Genomic DNA, 21,418 nt, shown 5'->3' with positions numbered 1-21,418 from the left:
TATATATATATATATATGTGTGTGTGTGTGTGTGTGTGTGTGTATATATATATATACACACACACACACACACACACACACAAACTTCTCTCAAGTGTGTTGTTTTGTCGGATCAGCAGTGTACTGCCACACCGACTCGGCCAGGTCAGCCCGCTCAATGTTAGATGGACACAAATGATAAGTAGAGGAACATAGTGGAGGCATTTCAAAAAGACGATGCTGTTCCATGAATGAGCTCTGGAAATGCTTCAGATTCACGCAGAGAAAAGCACTGACTCACTACTTGGCATTCAACATAACGACACTGCCACCACAAAGCAAATTAATTTCAGACTAATTGGGCTAACAACCAGCTTTGGTGTTGGAAAAAAATAAGAAATGCTATTAGCATTACCCTCTATTTAGACCCAGCTACGAGAGCTTTCATTTATTCTCTGTGTATTGGCAGCAGAGCAGGACAGCGTCAGTATAGAGACAAAGATGCTTATACTGTCAGATGTGTGTGTGTGTGTGTGCAAATACATTTCATCTTATCTGTTTTCAATTTAAATAGTGCTCTACCAGCCCAGACAAGATGATACGGTGGGGCATAATTCTTCACTTTGGTTCAAGTTACACTAATAAAGCTCAGTGCTGCAGTGCTGACAAACACAAACTCCAAGTCTTCTAAAATTTAAGTTGGGTGTCACCCTCACTTCTCAGAGCAGGGGCATCCAAGGGGAGTTCATGAAACAAATTCATCTTTTCATTTCATGCACAGAGAGAGGTAAACAGTGCTCTTCTTGCCTAGTGTGATTGCTAGGCAATCTCTAAATCCCTGTTCTCCACGCTGTGTTGGGGGAGCATTTGGTGACATTTGGGACACTCTCACAACTAGCTGAGCGGGCTTGACAGTCATTGCTATGCTGGGGAATGAAAAAGTAGGGAACTAAAACATCTAGGTAAGCAATCAATGGATATACATACACATCTCACGACATCATTAATCTATGATTTCTTCTGTTTTTTAAGGCTTCATGGAACTGCAACTATTCTAACATAATACATACATACATACATAGACTACATGTATATGCCCACATCATATAATTCAGCAGAGCCCTGACAAAGTAAAAGGTAAGATAAAAAGTTGAAGTATAAACAAGGAGAACTATTTTCGACATTTAAACATTCCTACAGATTTTTCCTCTCTATGCGGTTATAAAACTTTCAATATGTCGCCTTCTATGAATGTAGCTGTGGAATATACAGGTCATAACCGAGAATGTGCTTGAACTTCTGCAAATAAAAGAGCCTGACAGGTGAAGTGAGTTAGGTTGGCTTTACCCTCAATGATCCTTACATCCCATAAGGCGCCTGTGAGAAGCCTGTCCGACAGCTCTCAGCATTAACACGGATATGCCGTAATTGTGTGACAGAACTGAAATTGAGACATGCGACAATCCGTGTGCAGCACACAAAAATGAGTTCCCTGACATTATTACTGGGTTGCACGCCGCACCGTAGACTTGACCGTGCACTACTAGTCCTATCAATTGCGTCTCAACGCGATGTTGCGATGATCCCACGGCGGAGATACAGCACAGCTCCGGGGAAGAGAACAAAATATACACTTTGGCACGGGGATATTTTCACCTGCTGCACCGTAGGATATCGCTGCTATACGCGCCTGCAGTCAGACCCACTGAATCTACCCTGGCTCCCAACAGCCCTTAAGAATGTTCGTGAAAATGCACAAATGTAAGAGCTGTGCTAAATGCGCAGGGCAAGTTGAATGAGTTATTATCAGGGTGGTATTGTTATTTATGATGTATTGGCCGGGACAAAAATAAAGCAACATTTTATCATCCTGAATGATAGTAACAAAAAAGATGCAGACTTCCAATGAGACATCTCACACTGGATAGAACAGAATGACGAGGGAATGCAGATGATCAACTCTTTATCATTCATGAATGATGTCTTTTAAGGAAAACTGAGATTTATATCCAGCAACTGCACATTTGGCGCCCGCAACAACACCAGACCGTACTGAAGACGGCCCGCGGTGCCAAGTTTCATCGGACTGCGCATTCCCGACGGCCCGGTTCCTCCTTACCTTTTCCCTCGTCCGACACTGTCGAGGGCTCGGCGCACGGAAATAATCCCGAGAATACGGCTAGAAAGGCGATTAGAAAAAACTCGGACATGTTTACGGAGAGCGGGCTATAGAAGCCACGGTGCTTCTCCTGGTCCTGGTCCGGGTCCAGTGTCCCCCTCCACCACCACCCGGTTGTCGAGCGCCGTTATTCGGTGATGTCCAGCGGAACCAGTTTGCAGATCAGTGCAGCGCTTCCCCCGGCACCCCGACAAATGCACGCCGCCGCCGCTTTATACAGTGAACAGACGCACCGGAGACAGCAGGGGAGATGCGAGTCAGTGGCAGAGGGACAGAGGGAAGGCGGGGTGGGAGTGTAGGAGGATAAAGAATGAGTACGTTTCCTGTCTTTTCTCTGTATTTAAATGCCGTCAAGGTGGCGCAGCTCGTCTGAAATGAATCATATTGGTTAGCTGTACAGTGAGTGCAGTGGGTGTCACTCTGAGGTTCTAGGAGGGTCCTCAAAAAGAGAAAGTCGGGGGGTGAGGAATGGGTAATCTCAGCTCTCACCGCTCTCTCAGGTACAGTCAAGTACAGTGTATAGAAATATACAAAACCTCACATCCTGCAGGATTAGCTTGTAGCCTATTAATCTTACCACATAGCAAAAGGTGCAAATGTGACATTAGACAGTGCTGAGCTGTAGAACTTGTTCACAGTCACTCCAAGAACACCCAAAACTGTCACCCATTGAACCACATAGAGAACACTGCAGCCAGGCATAGATCTAAAAGAACATACCAGTAATTTAAGCTCAGCACCATATGCACATGGATCTCATACAGTTGTCTCAGATGCTGTTCTCATTCTACCATTGTTCCATTTAACAGGTCTTTGGCTTTACTCACTACCTGTCCATGAAGTGACTATGTGCTCACGTTGTACTCCTGTCACCTCACATTGTCATGAAAACTCAGATAATTTTTAAGCCATCCACTCACACCGCTGCATTTGTGTACTTATGTGTGATTATTTTTCTCAAGATAGCAGAGGCAAAGCTCTGTGACTAACATGTTAATTGCTGTGATGAAATTTCCTTTGGTCAACCACTGTAATCTTATTTTTCATCTCTAATATAGAATGTCTATCTGTCATTAGGATTCCTTAACTGTCTCATGTTTTATCTGTGAGACTCACATTGTGTGACATTTGTGACATTTCAAGGCCATAAAATGAAAATCTCTTGGATTCTCAAAATGCCATCATTAACATGTTATTCTAGTTTATCAATTAAATGCGCTCTAGGTTGTTTTTCAAAGCTACTGACATGTGTCTGGTGCACTGGGCAACATAGGAGGAATCACTATGTTTTCTATTGTTTGGTATGGATGCTGCATCTGAGCAGAGCATGGGAGAACAAAAACAGCATGGCAGCTTTGCATTTCACAGAAGTGATAGGGGAATAAAGTGAGTGCACTGAATGAAGCAGGAGGGAATATACAAAGTGGCAAAAGTCAAAAGTTCATTCATGACCTTAGAACCAACAGTTAACTTAACAGTCCTCAACAGCCATAAACCAACATGGACAAAACGAGTGATTAAATATCTACAATTTCAGAACTGAGAAGAACTGAGCAAACTCATTCTGCTAATGAAGATCATGTAGTGTGATTGGTACTAAACAGCTACTAAATGGACCTTGATGTAAGCATTTTTCTCAACATGTACAATAAACTCATACAAGCTACTTTTTATATCTAACAGAAATTAGTGTAGGTCTGAAAGGCAAGTAATTGGCAATGCCTTGTAAAGACTGCTCACACAGCAGACTGCCCACTGCCTGACCACAGGATACTACAATCCAGCTAAAACCCCCTATAAGCACTCTCTGAACCTTAAGGATGGTATTTTACCATCATTAACTTACTGCATGTTGTGAAATGCTTTCAGCAATCAGAATAGACTGATTGCAAATAAAAGACCTAACACTAATAGGTGAGGTGACTAGTGCTAATGATGTCAGTGAGCGTAGTCTCTGTTGACATCTGCCTCTGGACCTAATGGCAGGTGGAAACTGAGAGCTATATCACTATAAACTTGACGCCTGAAGAATATGATAACGCAACACGTTTATTATCCACCGTTGAACCAAGCTGTTAGTGCTGCTCAAATATGAGCAGCCATGTCCTGTCATGCTGTTATAAATTCATTAAGCAAAACATTGTTTAAGCTGACAAAGAAATGTTAAAATGAAATCTTAGATGAGATGGCAACATGCCTAACTTTCATGCTGAACTATCTGTCATGTTTTATTATTAAGTTGTCACAAAGAGGGAGGAAGTCCAAGTCTTCACGTGTATATTTTTCTACTGAATATCTGCTATTTCTCAGTGCCAGGAATGGGAAAACACACACACACACACACACACACACACACACACACACACACACACAAAAACCCCAAAACAAATGCATATTTTCATGAGGTTTTCTTCTTTCTTTTTTTTTTGAATGCTGAGAGCAGACAGCGTTTTTCCATTGCAATCACAGTGGCTACATTGTGATTGAAATGCTTCAACTTTTTCTGACCATTGTAAAGTGCTCTACTTGTGTCTTGAATGATTCATATATGCACTAACACTAGAGCTGTGAAAACTGTGAATGTGATGTGCTTATTGGCCTTTTCTTTTCACCTTTGCCTTTAATTAGAAAAAGTCATCCACCTCTACACAATTACACCAGCTTAAATTTGAGTGTTGCCATGTACAAAAGAGGCATGCACCTGTCAATAGGAGTAACACTCAGCCTGGTCCAGCAGGCTTGGCTTTGGTGCAAATGCATCAGAGGGAATCGAGAGCTTGTGGCAGTGCACCACTGAATGGCAGGGGCTGGGGCAGCCTAATGGGCTACTCATGCATTGCTTGTCACTCACTTGCAATACAGGTCCTGACATACAGGACTGGATGGAGCCTGCTGACCTGTTAAGAGTACACACTGACATGCAGGTAGACAGTCGCACGGCGTACACACCCCACACCCCACGACCTCAGGGTCATACATCTGTATGAAGTGACGCTCTGTGCGTCGTTTTCTAGCACCGTGCCCTTGGAGCTCCTGTCGCTGACTGACATGAGTGATGACTGCTTCTCACTATGCCATTTCTCGCACCATATTCGGCCACACTTAGCTACTCCTGCTTCGGATGACCGTGCCGTTCTCCAAAATTAGCAGCAGCTATTGACTCTGCTTGACCCTGTCATAGTTGCAGGCTCATTATCAGGCTAATAACGCTGCTGCTGTGGTTTTTGCCTCAGCTTAAAGCCTCAGCACTCTTCCCAGCGGCATTACCACAAGATTCCCCTCAGAAGTCAAAAGCAATTTTAGAAAATAAGGAATGAGCAAAGATCAGCTAGCAAATCTGGTCCGACATGTGTTTTGTTTCTTTTGACAGTTATTAGTCGGAAAAGCAGGGAATGCACTGAATGGAGGTTAGTTCCGTCTTGTTGTGGAGGGTGAGCGCAGTCCTCTGTCAGGGCCATAAAGTGATGAGGATCCACGGGTGCTCCCCAGGGTCTCTCTGCTTGTTAATCAAGCAGTGGGATGACAGGCCATTTGCTGCATGAATCACTGCACTCTCATCATGCTGAAAATGACTTGCATTTTCTGAAAAGGCAAGTGTAAACTGCACCTTTGTTGCTCTTTGTCAGGGTAATGTGAATATAGAGCTGTTTCATCTGTGTGTGTTTCAGGAGCATGTACTGCCATCAAGCTGATTTAAGAGTCTTCATTCACAGTCAGTTGGCCATAACTAAAACAATGCTATGTTTTTGTGTTTCCTCTTTTTTTTGGCTAGATATTACTTGTTTCCTATGCACAGAAGCCCATCAACAGCCAGAGTAAATGTGAACAAATGTTATTTTATGAGAGCTGATTGTTCCTCAGTGCAATTTCATGCACATCACAGGGGAGATGTGCATCATACATTTAATTCTCACAAATACAGAGTAGCTGTGATGCCATTTCCTGTGCTTGTACTGAGCTGTTTCAGGAGCAATTGCAACAAAGCAATTTCAAGTTAATTGCCTTTGTGTGAGAAAAAAAAAACAACAAACAAACAAAAAAACAAAACAAAAAAAAAAAACAAAAACAAGAAGCTTCCGCAATCTGTAATTATTCATGAGTGAAGGAGAAATCCTGGTCCTGTAAGTGAGGAACAGCAGGACACCAGGACCATTTTGAAAATACTGTATTTTTTTCTTCTATTATTACTTTGTGTTTAATTTTATTTTTGAAATTATACCAACACACTTTATCAGCCTCAAGGGAAAACAAACAAGCAGACACATGCTCATACACATTCAAAGACATGCTCCTCTGTGTTGCGGCACTGATATATAACTTACTACTGCCATCTAGGGATACATAAAAATTCCGTTTTGGTGCTGCTTCATGTGTACATCATATTCATATTGGGGGCATTACATACTATATTGCAATGAAACTATAAAATTAAAACACAAAAAGGACAAATAGAGAGAACACTCAATGTGATCCTATGTTGAAAAATAAAACAGCCATGTAAACAAAGAGCTCTGTTCCTTCACCATTAGATACTCTATTGACAAAAAAAAGAAAAAGCTGCCTGTCCATCTATGTGTGACAGCTAAAGTCTTTTTCCTTTGCAATATTTTGTGCTGGTTCCCAGTGGACAGCAGGGTTGGAGAAGCCACAACACAGACACAGACAGAGCAGGCTCGCCATCTCTCTCCTCTCACAGCTGGAACCCACTCCTACTGAATAATGAACCCAATCTCAGCTCTGCCTCAGGGGGGGACCTTGGAGCCACCCTCAGCTTAGTGCAAGGCTTTGTTGCTCATGTGCATGTGCACACACACACACACACAAGCATGCCCTAACACATTCCGGCTCTGTCATTTTTTGCTGCCACAAGTAGCTTTGTGAGAAATGCTCCACTGATTGGCAGCAAAGGAGAAAAAAAACAGAGAGAGGAGCAGAGCCAGGAGACATCGAAGGATCGTAATGGTTTCAACGTGGAGGAGGGAGATAGGGAGGTGGCAGGGGAGAGGTGGGGTGGTTGGAGTGTGTGTGTGTGCATGTGAGCCAGAGGGGTGCAATTGCAGTTTCCCAGTAGTTTGACTCGTGGTACCACGGGGGGAGGGGGGGTGTTAAGTGTTTCTACTGAGGAAGGGGAAGGAGGCTCAGAAACGAAGGGGCAGCAGAGGCATGCTGGTGGGCACCTGAGGGGTAAGATGAAAGAAACAGCCTCTGGATACCAAGCTAATGAATGGCAATGCTCCCCATCTCTGATTGAGAGTTAAGAGGTGTGGGTAGGTAGAGCTGAGGGGGGTCAGCAGCAGTGGTGAGTTAACTGACCTTTCAGAAAGCCCTTCACCTCACCAGCCTCCATTAACTGCAAAAATATGACAGCATTCGATTAGATCCACTGTAATTAACTGAGACACTAATGAAATTTGTGGGCTGCTGCGTGTAGTATCTCAAAAACAACAACCACAACCTTTAAAAAAAACACAATGTCAGAGTGCAAATCTGTTCACTGAGCATGAACATGCAGTTTATCTCTGTGGCTTTGATAGTTCAGTTTAGTGTCCTGTGCCTTTTTTTTTTTTTTTTTTTGGTCGGCAGCCTTCCTGTGTCTCTAACTCATAGTGACAGATCCACTTCATGGTGCTTCTTTTCACAAGCTGTGGCAGCAGGCCAACATGCACGCAGGAACACACATATACACACACACACATCTCTTCAGCAACATCTAAATAGGTAATTATCTGACTTGTAAGAGTGGTTTGAGGGAGTGGGGGTGGCAGCCGGTATGCTCCACGTGATCAGCCTAAAACTAAAGCCTCTACTCAGCAAAGGAATATTAATTGCCTTTTCCAAGTCGACAGGCAGTAAAGGAAAGAGAGAGCTAAAGAAAGAGAGCCGCCTATCAACAAGAAATGGCTAGCAACGTCCCAGTAAGGTCACTGAATAGCGTTATTGTTGTATTCTGCTTGTTGAGGGAACAGCATGCCAATAATGTTGGTGGTTATGTTTGTCCATCCTGTCTGTTCTACCTGCTCTGAATTAGAGAGAGGAAGAGAGCCAAGGAAAGAGAGAGTGAGAACAACGGGGGGGACTTGCTGGTTTTCTCAGGTGAGTCAGAGCGGAAATAATCTATCATACTGCAGATTTCATCATGCCTATGGGAAGGGTCAGAAATTGGTTTCCTCTGATCAGCGAGGAAAATTAAATACAATAGTGATCCCCCCCCACAGAGCTTCCAGGTACTGACATCAAAACAGCCTCATAATGAAGAATATCAGCCATGTGCCGCAGGAACAGATTTTTTTGGGGGGGCTTTTTTCCTCTTTGCCTGGGCTTATTGATATGCACTGTAGTGCACTGATAATTGCCTGCTGAGCACCAGATCAATTCTGTAATTTGTCATCAAAACTCCATGTTGTCATGTGTGTGCAGTCTTATCAGACTAAAGTTAAAAAAAACAGACAGGGACAAAGAAGAAGGTTAAAAGCAAAGAGCAAAAAAAACAAACAAAAAAAAAAAAACATCAGTATAGAGTCGATGGGAGAGTGAAGAACATTTCCTTTACGAGTCACGGTGGCTCTAGCAACAAGATACTGTGGGGACATTATGGGCTTGAGTGACCCATGATCATACCTGCTCTTACAGTTGTTCTGCCTCAAAATAAATAAATCATGAGGGCATGTTACAGTACAGTAGTATTGTAGCGTCCATACCTTTTAAACATGACTAGCAGGTAATTGAATTATTATTGACTAAGATGTAAGTTAAACATTCACTCTGCAAATAATTCACACAAAGTCTTTGTTTATTGTTTTTTTTTTAAATCCCCAGTAATGATGAGAATGCAAAATTATATATGGTTTCGTGCCAGTGTAACTTCAGTCCTATTGACTACAAACCATCAAAGGACACTTTTTTTTAAAAAGCAGCATCCCTTTTGTTGTGAAAATTTAATGCGCAACATTCTCTATCCAGAAAATGAATAGGAATTGCATGCCTGAATGCCAGAATTGCTCCTCACAATGCCAAGCCATTTTCTTTCTTTGATCATTTTTAAATGCTTCAACATGATGCTGTGGTTTTCTAAACAAGGATCTGATCCTGTACTGGACAATAAAATTTGACTAACTTATCAACCCATCCATTTTATTGACAGATAAAACAATGACTCCTTTGTTAGCATCCATCAGGTAAACTTAACATCGGAGCTGTGGTTGTTCAATGCTGAAAAAACAGTTAATAGCCAAGCCTAGCCAGTGAATGGAGGTCTTAACTTTGCAGTCAGTGAGGTAGACTTGTATTAAACTAATTTGCACTTGTCATATCACCAGATGAGCTAGTGCTGTATGTGTAAATGCCTGAATTATAGTAGATTTTACACTGTGTTTGGTGGGCATTTTGTAATTTGCCCACACAGGCCTGTTTCAAAGCAGATATAATGTTTTGTCATAGCAGTAAAAACACAGATGTTACTATTATATTACAGTTTACCAATTTCTGTTCATTCTATTCAATGAATGTCCCAGGAAGCCATTTCAGTGTGACAGTAAACCAGCATGAACAATACTAGGACCCTGAAACTGAAGAAGCTAAATGGATTTCAGCCATCATTAATGTCATCATTTACACATGTGCTTTTCTGACTGCAACATGTCAAAATGTCTTCTTTTAAAGAGACCCTGCATGCCCACACAGCTGTAAGTAAAAACACCTGTGTGGGTGTAGCAACAGGTGTGTTGGGCAGATTTTAACGTGGGAGCAGTTAGCTGAAGTTTCCCAATAAATATTCATACTTAGTTTGGACTTAAAGTAATTTGTGACTTTAAGAAGTCAATTTTGTTAACTGTTATTGTAAAGTCTATGCTTACTGGCTAGAACAATAACAAGGCTAAAATTCTACAAATACTTTTGAGTAAATGTTGATATTAGATTTAAGAAGTGCATCAGTAAAATCTGATGAAAAAATTGTGACTCAAATTAATTTGATGTTTTTTTTCTGTATACTGCATTAAGACTTACAGAAGGTAGTAAGAGGCTAATGTTACAAGTCTCTCTTTCTACTAGCCATAGGAGCTAAATTATTCAGGGTTAGCTAAATTTCCTTACTTTGAGATTCAAATAAATCAGTACTTCTTTGGCTCAATGAGGTTTAACTCAAACATTGACGCTGTTTCTACTCCCACAGCAGCACTTCCTCCTGGATATGTTTATATAACTAAAACTAAAGTCTTCAGTTGAACTGCATGGTTACTATGAGCCCAGATGCAACTACAGGCAAGAACCATCTGTTGTTAAATTCACGTGGAGCTTGAAAGGCAGTAAAGAGAACCCTTGAGAGGTAACTTGGTCTCCATGTTACAATAGCAGTGGCATTCACAGCTGATCATTCATAGAGTCTTTATCTATAGATGAGTATGCTTGCACTTCCAGCTTGGTCATCAAAGCCCTCTCTAGCTTCCTTCACCTTGTTCACTCCCTCTCTGCTCTTTCTTTTGTTTATCTTTCATGAGTTGTGTTGATAGCATTTATGGAAGCTGACAGTTTGTGGTTGTGGCTTGCCGCCTCACCTAATGGCCCATTATGATTGATGGGTAGCTGTTGAAAAAAGTCGACCATGTCTGGACTTTGCCTCTCTTCACATTCACCCTTTATGCAGCATTAATTCAACTCTGAACAAGGTTGATGGATCAAGAACAGTATCAGATGATTGTTATATTCTTTGTTATGATCTGTACATTTGGAATTGTGCAGGTATCTGTTTTTCAAGAGGTGATTGTGTACTCTTGCTGCAGGTTAATAATCTGAGGAAAACTATTGCTAGTTGGTACAAATATATCCAACTGCAGCTGCAGCATAAACGTGAGGGACAAACGTGAAGGAAGCTGAACTTTCAAAACTTCCACAAACAAAATACGATAAAAGGTGTGGTGTGAAGGGAATGTGATTTGTATGGTCTGCAAGGCTGCAGCTGGACACTTCTCGGTTTGCTCGAAGCCAACATTCTCCATATGTCTTTTTATAGTTCCCCTTTCTGTTCTTCTCTCTTAGACTGCGATCAGACAAATCAGTCTTGACAAGCGCAGTTGAGGCTAAACAAGTGCTCTTGAGAAAATGCCTGGCAAGCTGTAGTGGAGGTATGTACACAATACAACAAGGGACAGAAGAGAATACCTTTTCTTTCATTCTTTAACATTAACCCATCTGTACAGAGCACCTCAGTGCTGTTATAATTGCAAATTTTGTTGCAGAAACAAATGTGTGGTGCCTTACTATTTTGATATCATTATAAGGAAAACACTGAAACAATTTTGCATGTGACTTCTTTCTCTTAATTTACTACTTCTCGTACCAATTTATTTGAGGTTCATTCCCCTAAACTCTGAGTCTATTTTAGAGCAACTGTAACTAGGCATGGCTGGCCTGAAAAGCTTTGTATTTCTATGCATAATTAAGCAGTGGTGTTTTGAGGTGGAAGAAAACAGTGAGGCAACAGCTATTTTGGACAAATACAGGATCACAACATTACACAGTTGTACAACTTATGACAGCTTCTCTGCATCTCCCTCTTCTATCTACTTTTCTCTAGTTCTCTCCAGTGTCTTCTCGAAGCAACAGTGTTAAGAGGTCTGTCAGAGTTGGTTGGCTACACCTGGAAAGGAAGTGACCCAGGGATATAAAAGGGATGCTATCCTATATATGTGGATTGGAACAGAGCCGAGGTGGTGAACGTTTGGTCATGCTGGTGTTGCATTGCAATCAACTGCAAGTGCAACTGCAAGTGCAACTGTAAGTCAACTGTGAGTGCAGAATAGGTGAAAGTTTGGATGACTGAGATGACAAAAATATATACTGCATCAAATAGAGGAAGGAAAAAGCAGTGGAAGAGAGATGTAAGCGCAGCTTGGTCAGATCTAAGTAGACAAGGAGAAGAAAACAGTAAGGGCTAATTGGGAAGACACAGCATGCACAGCAGGAGATGGAGAAGGAGTCCAAAATTGTAATGGCATTTTCACCCAATTCCATAGACAAAAGCAATTGGAAAAGGAATCAGAAAAATCTGATTTGCCAAACTCCTTAACAACAAAAGAGTCTCTATCTCTGCCACAAACAGCGACAAGATGACACCCTTGAGTGTAAAGATCACAATACACATACCTGCAGTGGTGGCAAAAGTGAGAGGTGTCATTTCAAATGTTCTACCAGAGGAAGAAGTTAAGAAAGAAATCAGAGGGTGAAAAGTGCACAAGAGTAAACAAAGCAAACAAAGATAGTGTCAAGGTGCGAAGGGCACCACACTAAGATGCTGTAACTGTGCATTTGGTGGGTGTCCAGATTAAAGCATAAAAGGTAAAAATAATCATTAATAAAATAATCATTAATATGCCATATAGAGAGGCATTAAAGAGAATAAATGACAAAATGACAGTAACATATAAAGAGTTGGTGAGTGTTGATAAAGGTAGGCCAAGTGGCGACCCTGGGCCCTTACCCCAGAGAACAAGTAGGCCTAGAATGCAGCAAGAGGACAGAACAGTTACAGAGCCCCAATAATGTTGGGCTGTTAGGTGACAGTGCTAAACACTGCACCACCGTGCTGCACGTGCCTTCAGCTGTAAAATAATTAACATGGCTACCAAGCAAGAGAAAAAAAGTGATAGAATGAACACTGAAGAATGTGGCAGAAGAATTCAGAACACAGAGTATTCAGTAAATGTCCTAAGTAAACACTGATGGAAGTTCATGGAGTGGAACATGAAAAGCAAAGAACTTGAAATACTGTATGTATGTATCTGATGGACATCTTATGTATACAGTCTTGACTTTATTGTACAAGGATATACCTCAGCTTGGTATGACAGGGTACACAATCAGGGTGGTGGTTGTGTATCAATAGCATAGTCTTTCGAAGGTTACCACGACCAGCAAGAAGTGTGTAATTACTGGTGTGTAATGCAGATGTCAACCTCAAAATAATCAACTTTTACAATCCTTGCAAGAAACTGTTTAATGCAATTGAACATGACAATAGAGGAGAAATCTGTTGCAGTGATTTTAACACACATGATAGCCTATGGGGTAATAAACACACAGACAATAAAGGTAATGTGGTGGAAGAACTGCTGAAAGAAAGATGGTGATGGCAAAGGAACAATATTAGATGTATACAGAAATGCTCATGTCCAGATTTAACATTCTTACCTAGAAATATACCATGTTCATGTGAATGGAGCATATAGATGTTAGTTGTAGCATAGGATATGATTATTTTCCAATTTTTTGATCCATAAATCTTACAGTGCATGCTCAAGAAAGATACATGAAATGTTGCTTTGAAAAAGCTAACTGGGGAAAAAATTTGAGTATGCTGTATGGAGAAAGCTAATTTGATTTCAATGGATGGTCATATTGAAGGCTATGCTTCTATAGTGATGTAATTTAATTTTGAATGCTGTGTTAAAGAGCATACCCATGAGCAGAATAACTGGGAAAAGGAAGGTGGTGTCATGGTGGAATGAAGGTCAACTAAAGAGAATGAAATAATGAATGTTAGAGAATGAAATAGTGTTAAGAAATAATTTGAATCAAGAAAACTTAATAGACTACCAAAGGAAAAAAGCTCAAAGTCGCACAGTTGTCAAATCTTGGAAAAAGAACGTGTGGAGGAAACACTGTTCTATTATAGATAGTGAAATTAGGTGATGTATGGCTAATGTTAAAAAAACGAGTGACAATAGGAAATACACTAAAACGGAGGAGAAAGAGACAAAAGCTATAACATAAAGAAAAGGCTAATATGTTGGACAAGAGCTTTGTTGATATACACAATGGGAATCACTTAGATCATCTGCAAAACAAGAGTTGATAAAAATCGTGATGTAATTAAGAAAAAGATGATGAAAATTCAACTCTTGAGGCTGAGCTGACTACGAATGAGTTTGGAATAGCATGACATGACATGACATGACATGACTAAGTTATGCTATGTCCTGTGAATTATCAGACTAAATACAGAGTAAGATTTGGAGATTGATGGCAAAAAGAAGGGTGCACTTATTTGGACCTTCAAGTAAACCCAACAAACATCCAAATGATGTGGAAAACTAAAGAGCCATCACCTTAACTTCACAGCTGTGCAAATGCACAGAAAAGATTATATATCCTAGAACATCCATCCATCCATCAATACCGCTTATCCTGGAGCCAATCCCAGCTGACAATGGGCCTGAGGTGGGGTACACCGTGGACTATCATAAAACACCATCATAAAACAAGGGATACAGGGAAGGAAGATTTACTATGGATGGATCACTTAATATGAAAGAATTCATGGCGATTGTTTTTTTCATATTAAAAAAAACCCTGTGACTTTATGTGAGGGGAAAGAAGGTAAGTTCAAATGAACAAAACTCTGTAGAAATACAGAGTAATTATTGATTCATACAGCTGAGATGATGGCAGCAACCGTTGGTCTTCAGTGGGTGGAAGAAGTGACACCTGACAGTGGGGTATGTGTATTGACTCAGCGGCAATTCTAGTTTGTTTCTAAGTTTGCAGTCTATGAAGTCAATCAGGGAAGATCTAATTTCTGATTTATTTATATTTATAAGAACAAAGAGGCTGGGAATAGATGTAGAATTTTGTTGAGTGCCTACACATGTGGGAGTAAAGGGTAATGAATTTGCAGACAGGATGGCTAAAAGTAAATATGAGGCATATAATGGAAATTCCATTTGGAAAAGGGGAAGGGAAATTACTAAAATTTACTCAAAAAAGAAAATACAGATTCACATAGAATATATAAATTCACATATATGTACACATTGTAATAGAGAGGAAAATAGTGGACACTAAATAATGCATCATAATGAATAAAGAGCAAGTGATTATTATTCAACTCTACATACTCAGCTGGTACAACAGATAGAGGAATGGAAGTAGATATTGCAATCCATCTAAACAACGGAAAGAGAATGAAGAATTTTCTTTTTTGTTGCTTTCTTCCAAGAGACCTTCAATTTAGATTAGTTTGCTTTTATGTTATTTTCCTTTAATTGCTACCATCCTTAATAAAATTATGCATACATGCTTTACACCACTTATACCTAAAATTTCAATATTTCATCGAGAGTTGGTATGTTTGGTTTAATAAATACCTTTCATCAGTATGTTGACATTTGTTGCAAGACCTGAACCAGGTTTATAACAAATGGGGGCTCATCCAGGGTCAAAGTAACCAAGTGGTCGTTGTCTGTACATCCATGTGTACAGTGCAAACAGGAACTGAAAACGAACAAATTCACTGTAGTTATGTATGTTTGCAGGTCATCATAATTTGACCTTGAAGAGTGCTACAATGACAAACAGAAAAGGCTCCATCATTCTAGTCTTAACTCAGTCCACAGTGTCTTAGGCACAGTTTACTGTGGAGTTCTTTATTGTACATTTATATTTATTGCCTTTGAGCGCAGCCTCAAGGATAAGCCACTCTGTATTTCACTGCACATACTAAATGCACATGGGACAAACAAAACCTTTGAATCTATAAGTGTTTCAGTCGCTTAAAGCCAACTGCCAGTGAAGCACAGGATGTGAGCCCTGGCCTCCTCTGTCAAAATCCCCCACCATCAATCCCAACCTCCACCCTACGATGTAATACTTTGTCAAAAAGACAAAAAGCAGAACCATTTGATAGCAGATAAACGGAACTTGTAGGGGACAGAGATGTGTGTGACCACATCCTCGTACTGTTTTCATCTCTTGTTTTTGTCTCTTCTTTGTTTTATTCTTTTGCTTTCAGTCTTTAACATAACACACAGAGAAAGCTGTTATGGCGACAGTGAGACTCATCCCCTTTTCATCAGAATAGACAGAATTATTTCCAATTGAATCCGGTGCCAAATTGGACTGATTTGCTCAGGGGGAACCTGGCTCCCTTCCCCAGAGAGCTGAGGGACCTTCTGCCTCTTCAGGCTGCGAGATGAGCTGGTAGTCTGTCCTATTCTACCATCACCTGAAACAGGGAGGGAAGCAACAGGATTACCTGTGGAGTCCTTTTGACCGCTAACCATCGAGTTTCACCATCATGGGAGGTCTGAGAACAGACACAAAACACTTACAGTCAAGACAGAGTTGGTGGGTTTCATAATCCTTGTTGTGGACAAACATGCCATTTTCAGCATTGCTTCAATGATTGTTTCAGTTCTCAGCTTTCACACTTTGACGTTTACATCACTATTATGTAGTAATTTAGTTAAATAAACCAAGTAAAAATGGTGTCTAGTTTAGGATGTTTTATGATAAGGTAAATTCAGTGGACTAAAGTTGGACCATATGTATTGGATGTGATATCACTTGCCTTGGCATCATAAAGGTGGCTGGTTGTGTGAACACTGCAGCGATACCTGAAGTCCAACTCTGTCTCCTGCAGAACAGCACAGAGACAACACGCTGTCACTTAAATACTGGACAACACAACAACAGCACATACACAGAGACAGTGTGTGTGACACAGTCAGCATTTCATGAAGAATCCTAACATTAGGATCTTATTTTCTGTGTGGATTTACCTCACTCCCAAAGAAGCTAGAAGAAGAGTTGATACTTCTATGTGAATTTTTGTGAGAAATGTTTTTTTTTTTAAATCAACAGCTATGTTTCTTGTGTCTGTGTGTTTTAAATTCACATTTACTTACCCAAGCCAGTTGGTCTGCTGACTTCTTGTTGCAGCTTTGTTACAGATTTGTCCCAACTGCCAAAACCCTGCTGCCTAAAAAGCATTTTTGCTCTAGACTTCCACTGCCAAAGTTGAGTTGAGTGACCAAAAGCCTTGCACCAATCAAATATATATATATATATATAATATATAAATATAATATATATATATATATATTTGATATAATGTAATAGTCATACTGAATGTACAAATATGTGTATCTGATTTTCGGTTTCAGTACCAAAATTGTAATATTTTACTTTGAATATGTAGAGTTGAATAATACAGTGACACATTTTTTTCCCAAGTCCAGAACAGTACATATAGTATATGGTTAATGTGAAGCAGTGAAACTTGTATGAAACTTAATGTGCAGTAGTCAAGGACTCCTGCGAGTTCTGGTTGTGGGTCTGGATGTTGTTGCAGTGGCTGGAGCATCTGAGGAGGCGACTCTGCAGACAAACACAAACTTTGTTTTAACTATGGAAAAATCGCCCGAAGCAGCTGTTATGAAGGATAAATCCTCTCTTGTCTGCAGCAAACCACAGTGTTTTACTAAGACTACCAGGATGAAGACATTGTGAGCCTTGTTGATAAGATTCAGAGTGATTTCTGTACCTCTGCTGTGGGCCGGAGTGATGTCCACTTTCAAAGCTCACAGGTTTTTTCAACTTGTTTTTTTCTGTACAATAAAAAGAAAGGCAAAAGGTAAAATAAACCACAACAAGCATCTTCTGTTTCCACAGTCCAAATACAAATTTTACAAAGAGTTAAAATTCAGTCATTCTCCACCTGCTTTGCAATCATTTATGGTCGGACCCTTTCATCCCCATGTGCCCTGCAGTAACCCCAGCCCTGCCCACCTTTCCAGTCATCTGATTCCCCCATGGCCACCTGCTCAATTCCCATTCCCCCCATTACCTAACAAGTATATTCTCTACACTGGTCCACTTGCACTCTGCCAGGTTGTAAAGCATTTTTAGCAGGAGCTTTCAAGCTTGTTTTATTTATGCATTCTCCCTGTTTTTTTTCCCTGCCTGCCAGTTTTTGATCTCCTTCCTGTTTTTGGACTTTGCCTTTTGCCTGCCCCCGTTGTGCTCACCTGCCTGTTGCTGACCTCTGCCCGCTTGCTGATTTCGCCCCATGCCATTCCCTTCCCCTCTAACTGACTTCATCTGCATCTCTGTGAATAAAAGTGAACTGGTTGAACTTTTTACTTTTATACTCTGTCTCTGAGTCATGCACTTGACTCATGTTTTTCTATGCCATGAGTTTGTGAGTGTACGCACATTTGAATTAGTGAATCAAGCAAATTTAAGGTAAAATCATTGTAATTATTACATCCATTCTTTAATAGTCATCACAGCTGTGGATTCAAGGCAACTACATTTAACCAAACTCTCACATCAAGCATCCATATTCATCGAAATATCATCAACTTACTCTTAAATGTTGACATGAAATTACTGTTAAGTATAAAGATTAATTATCCTAAAATAACACATTAGAAAACATCACAGTTGCAGGCATGCAAGCAGCACTAGGGAGTTGTCCTCAGCAGCTTTAGCATGCTAACAGTCTTGTAATGGAAAGGGCAACATGCTGCCACTGTTATTGTAAACTGCATATGTGCTGTGCAAGAACAGACAAGACAGCTTGGTAGGCTTAGGTAAACAATCTGTTGGTTATTAGGGGCACCAAGCGGTGACAACATCATTTTCACACTATAAAATATGATTGCTCTACCCAGACCAGACAATGATGTGAGATTTGAGATCATGTAGGTGGGCTTTGAAGTGTATGACCTGTCCTTGATCATTTTTTGCCTTCCTTCAGTCATAGCCACCTCATCCCTGCTTATCTCCTGCTTTTCTGACTCAATTGTCAGTCAGTCGATTCAGAGAATGCTGACGAAATCCTCGTGTGCTGTCTACTTATTAAACTCAAGCCACCAACAAACCCACAGGTCTACCTCCTCCTGTCTCAATGTGGTCTGGAGCCTCTTGACTAACTAATGATCATCCTCCTGGCTGCTCTCTGCACCCAGCAGAAACAGCCCACAGTGCTTGGCTGCTGCTCCCATACAGACCTAATGGAGGGGGGAAACAACTGAAGATGGATTCCCTCTGTCATTCTCCATTCGGGCATGTTTTGTCGACTTGCTGTGCTGAGGGGAAAAAAAAACAGACTTTAAAGAATTTAATCTGTAACTCCAGTAATTGGTTGTTCCTGAATCTCGTAGTGCTGTATATAGCCTTTTCTCTTTTGTACACTTTGTACAGTAAAAGTTTCTAAGGCTGAATCGCCATTGCAGACAATGCATAAAGTAACTGGATTTAATGGTTTTCAGAGACATTGTAGCATGTGGCTGGCCAATACACAAATACACACACACAGAGCAGTGGAACAATATGCTGTTATTCAGATGTTATTTTATTGTTGTTTTCATTCAACTAAAGTGTTAAAGTGCTTTGCCTTTGTTTATGTCCAAAACCTGCTGTTAACATTACTAATCAATACACTGTTTCTAGCGACTGTAAACAGTCTATCACTGGTAGCCTAATACAATTCAGTGGCTATAGCCAATACCATTGTCATATTTCTCACTTTTTTCAAAATTAGGAGCTAAATTATTAAAATAAAGTTAATCTTTACTGAGGATAAAAACAAGGCCCATTCTTTCCCTGCACCATCCTCTGGAGTCAAAGACTGGAAATGCTTTATTGCCTCTGGTCTAGTTTGTTTGGCAAAGCACATTTTCTTTTCCTGGATGCTGTATTCACTGTGGTGATGGGCAACAAGTGTTGTCCTGTAAGCCGTCACATAACATCAACATTTGTCACATAAATTAGCCTTAAGTGTTTGTGAGTCATAGTCATTCAACTGCGCGGAAGACAGGTGACCCCTGCACACTTTTTCAGTGCAAGGTGAGCATGAAACGATGAGAAAAATGCCAGAGAACTGGGTCCCTGATGATTAAGAGCTGCCTCTCTCCAGAGGCATTTTTGCCTCTAGAGACACATCATCTTCCTGATAGTTTCTAGGCTGAGCTTCGGCCCTTCAACAGATGACAGAGAGAGAGGCCCAGCTACTCTTCTTTTATCTGGTTCAGGAGGACAGACAGCCGTTTATTGCTTTATTTATCTTACATACATATGGCTTCCTTTTAAAGTAGACATTTTCATTGTAATCATTGGACTCCAGTAGGTTTGTGATAAAAATCTAGGGGTCTTTGGAGTCATGTGAACTGCTGTATAAATTGATGTGGAACCAGTTGGTGCAAAGAAAGCTGGTTAATATTACTGATAACATGTCACTGTACAGACATTGGATGAAGCAGAATAAAGCTGATGAAATACTAGAATATTATTTGTCTGAGATAAAATCCTTTGAACTTCTTCACATTGATGCCTGGTAACTAGAAACATTTGCTGGCACTGCTTGCTATAATAAAAAAATATATATTTGTTGATACTGGGAAGGGTGGAGTGTGACGTGACATGAAAATCTGGTAAAAAATATCTATGCCACCTGGGGACTGGTTGCTACACCAGCACAGTCATATCTGATAAAAAAATACAATCAATTACTCACTACTTATTGCTCTATAAAAAGTAATTACAATACAAATTATATAACAGTTAGTTGTTAATTCCATTTCTCATGGGCTATTACTGATTTAATTTCAATGAAAGGTACCGTCCACCAAAGCCTTCAACAACAAGTCACTTTTTGTGCATTTGACATGTGTAGAAATAGAAAATGAAACATTGTTTAACAAGCAGCCAGTCTCCATTCTGAAGGTACCTACCAACTATCAAGACTTAGCTTTGCACTTGGTGCTGACATACACACATAACCACATAATTCCTGAGGACTTATTAGTGCAAGATAGCCAGCTAAAAAGACACATCATGTAAATAAAACAACTTTGGAGCTTCTGTAACTCTGCAACATGGCTAGCTCAGTTGGCATCCATGCACCAAGCCAACATGCTCCACTCAAGTCTCTCCACTGAACAACAGATGAAAAGCAATGAACAGAATTGATGTTAAAGGCAGAGTAAGGTATTCTGGAGTAAGGTATTCAATTTTTTTGAAGGGGTTTTTGAACCACTGTGATGGGTCCATGGGGGAAGGAGAAGCGAGTGACGAGAGGCTTAAACAGCTGGACACTGACATCCTGACCAAAACATTCACATTTCCCTTTACAAGAACTGACCACTGCTATGGAATCAGCCATCTGCAAAAACAACGTCCCTAACATTACAGTGAAATGACTTAAAAAGAAAATATTTTCCAGCATCAACCACTCCAGCCAGGTCATGAAACCCCAAAAACACAGGAGAGAAGGGTCTGGCCTTGTCTCAGTGGGACCTATCAGTCCCAGTAAAGATGAACAGCAGTGTTGAGGACACGGGCCTACTATGCACCCAAAAGTGCTGTCAGTAGAGGTGGGCATCACATCAGCACAGGAAATGCCAGTGTATTTTAACTTTGTAGTTTGGGAATAGTATGGCTGAGGTGGGGGGATGAAGAAAGTTCTGCAGCATGATCCTTCAA

The 21,418-nt window shown here is 40.5% G+C and overlaps 1 long non-coding RNA gene across 1 annotated transcript; it reads right to left on the bottom strand.

The window, feature by feature from the left end:
* Positions 1 to 17,053: 17,053 nt before the first annotated feature.
* Positions 17,054 to 19,249, bottom strand: LOC127142381 (uncharacterized). Its single transcript, XR_007813071.1, has 3 exons — positions 18,946 to 19,249; positions 17,475 to 17,538; positions 17,054 to 17,308 (listed from the first exon to the last, which is right to left on the bottom strand). It is a non-coding gene; the product is annotated as an uncharacterized LOC127142381 (long non-coding RNA).
* Between the last annotated feature and the right edge of the window lie 2,169 nt (positions 19,250 to 21,418).

Source organism: Lates calcarifer, linkage group LG1, assembly GCF_001640805.2.
Source record: "Lates calcarifer isolate ASB-BC8 linkage group LG1, TLL_Latcal_v3, whole genome shotgun sequence".
NCBI classification, from domain to species: domain Eukaryota; kingdom Metazoa; phylum Chordata; class Actinopteri; family Centropomidae; genus Lates; species Lates calcarifer.
The sequence above is the reverse complement of the archived record's forward strand: the minus strand, read 5'-3'. Positions and strand labels throughout refer to the sequence as shown.